The sequence below is a fragment of the Apteryx mantelli genome, unplaced genomic scaffold (assembly GCF_036417845.1).
Source record: "Apteryx mantelli isolate bAptMan1 unplaced genomic scaffold, bAptMan1.hap1 HAP1_SCAFFOLD_142, whole genome shotgun sequence".
Classification (NCBI taxonomy): domain Eukaryota; kingdom Metazoa; phylum Chordata; class Aves; order Apterygiformes; family Apterygidae; genus Apteryx; species Apteryx mantelli.
Genome location: NW_027118497.1, coordinates 172501 through 175000, shown reverse-complemented (window position 1 = coordinate 175000; position 2500 = coordinate 172501). Strand labels below are relative to the sequence as shown.

The 2500-nt window shown below is 79.7% G+C and overlaps 1 non-coding gene across 1 annotated transcript; it reads right to left on the bottom strand.

The window, feature by feature from the left end:
• Positions 1-674: 674 nt before the first annotated feature.
• LOC136995671 (5.8S ribosomal RNA) lies at positions 675-827 on the bottom strand. The gene has a single exon (XR_010887215.1). It is a non-coding gene; the product is annotated as a 5.8S ribosomal RNA (ribosomal RNA).
• Positions 828-2500: the final 1673 nt, after the last annotated feature.

Sequence of the window (2500 nt, the reverse complement as noted above, 5' to 3'; positions counted from 1 at the left end):
GGCGGCCCGGCGGCGCGCCGCACCGGCGGCGGTCGGGGCGCAGGGAAGCGCAAGGCAGCCGGCCGTCCCCACCCCGGAGGGGAACGGGGGACCAGCGCACCACCGGGAGAGTGGCGGAGGAGAAGCCCAGACGGCGGCCAGACTGGCGGTGGTGGCGGGCGGCGGCGACGAGGCGCGCCGGGCCACCGCAACCCACCCGACCTGGGGGGGGGGCCCCAGCGGGACGAACTCCGCGAAGCGGGCGCTCCGGGAGCGGGGGGTTTCCCCGAGTCTGCACTTAGGGGGACGAAGGCCCGGCCGCGCGGGGAAGAGGAGGCACCCTCTCCCCGGGGCACGGGCCTGCGAGGCGCCCCAGCCGCGCCACCCCGCACGGCGCGCGCCGCGCAGCGGTGGCCACCGCGCTCGGAGGGCGAGGAGGGCGGGCACAGGCGCGGCAAGGCACGCCGGCCGCGGCCGCTGCGGGCGGCCCGGCGCCGGAGCCCGGCGGGCAGGAAGACCGGGGCCGCCGGTGCACGCACCGGGGTCCCGGCTCCGCCGCCGACTCTCCGCCGCCGAGGCCGCCGCGCACCGCCGCCGCCGGCGCCGCCGCGCCTCCCCCGCCCCCCCACGCGCCCCCCCCGAGGGGCGGCACCGCTGCGCCAACGCGACAGCGGGGGTGACGATTGACCGCCAAGCGACGCTCAGACAGGCGTAGCCCCGGGAGGAACCCGGGGCCGCAAGTGCGTTCGAAGTGTCGATGATCAATGTGTCCTGCAATTCACATTAATTCTCGCAGCTAGCTGCGTTCTTCATCGACGCACGAGCCGAGTGATCCACCGCTAAGAGTTGTCTCGGTTTCGGTCCCCGCCGCGCGCGCGGGGGGACCGGGCAGCCTTCGGCAGCCCCTGAGGGCCCCCCCTCCGCTCCGCCTCCCTCCTCACGCCGACGCCGGCTGCTGAGCGAGGGACGGCCGAGAGCCAGAGAGAGGGGCTCGCCCCGCTGACCGTACGAGCACAGAGTGGGGGGGGAAAAAGGGAAAAGGAAAACCCGAACGAGAAGGGCGGGGAGCCCTCGCTCCCGACCTGGGACAACCCTTTGCTCGCTTCGAGTCCGGCCCAGGCGCCCAGGCTCGGCCCGGCCCGGCGGGGAGCAGCGCGCCGGCCGCGCCGCCTGCCTCGGGGACGCTGGGGGAGGGGGCGGCTCCCCGCGGACCCCCAGCGTCGGAGCCCGGCCGCCACCGGCAGCGGCACCGGCCGCTGCCCGCGCGCCCGCGGCCCACCGGCCCCGCGCTCCCCAGCTCCTCGCTCGCCTCGCCGGCCTCCGGCTCCGCCGTGGCCCCGAGGCGGCGCCCACGCCCGCGCGCGCGCACACACAGCCTCCCGGACGACACCACGCGCTCTCCCGTCCCTTCCGCGGACAGACGCCCGGCGGCGGGCGGGCGGGCAAGGCGGGACGGACGGGGACGGCGCCCGCTCTCCCCGTCTCCACGCGGAGAACGGGGGGGGCCGCCCCCGCCGCCCGCCTGCCGCCCGCCCGCCGCCCGGCGAAGCCGGGTTGGGCAGAGCGAGGCAGGCGCGCCGGATGGCGGAGTGCCGGCGGGTAGGGCGCCGCCGCCAGCGGCCACGGCGGCAGACCGAGAGCCCCGGCCAGGGAGGAGAGCGGATCGCGCCGAGGCGCGGCGTCCGCACCACCCGCGGTGGGTGGGGGCTCACCGTCCCGGCGAGAGCACGCGCTCGCGCCGGGGTCACGCGTTCGAGGCAGGCCGGCGCCAGCCGACCGCGCGGCGTCCCTCCGCCGAGACCAGACCGCGGAGAGAGGGGGCAGGGTACCCCTCTCCGTCCCGGCTGCCCGCAGGGCGAGCGCGGGGCGCGCCGGCTGGCATGGGGGGGCACGGCGCCCGCGCGCGCCGGCCCCCCGGCCCTCCGGCAGCACACCCGGCTGCCCCCCGGGTCGCATCGGGCCGCCCGAGTCTTTAAACCCCCGCCCGGCTCTCCCGCCGAGAACCCTCGGGCCCGGAGCCCGGGGCCCATGGCCATCCCTACCCGGGGCGGCTACCGGCGGCCGCGGTGGCCGGAGGCCCTCCGCTCCTCCCGCCACCCCGCCCCCCCCCCCCGCCCGGCCCGCTCGCAGCACGGTCCCCGCGGCACGGCGCGGGGCGGCTGGAGCGGTGGGGGGGGGGGAGAGAAAGGGAAAGCGGAAAGGGCGGGAGGGCACGGCCGGTGCGGCGCTCACGGCGCGGCGCCCGGGAGGAGCGAGCTGGCACACGGGACCACACGGGTGGGTCACCGAGGGGGGGCAGGAGGAGCGCGGACGCTAGGTACCTGGCCCTGGGGTGAGGGAAACGACCTGAAATCCCCGCGGGGGTGCCTCCCCCGCCGCCGCCCGCCGCCGGGCCGCCGCCGCCTCGCGGCGACGGCGGCAGCCTCGGCGGCAGCAGCGAGACGGGACGCGGAGGGGAAACCCGGCACCCGCCAGCCGGCTCCGGCGCCCCTCGGCGGAGCGTCCGCCCGCGGGGTGCGCC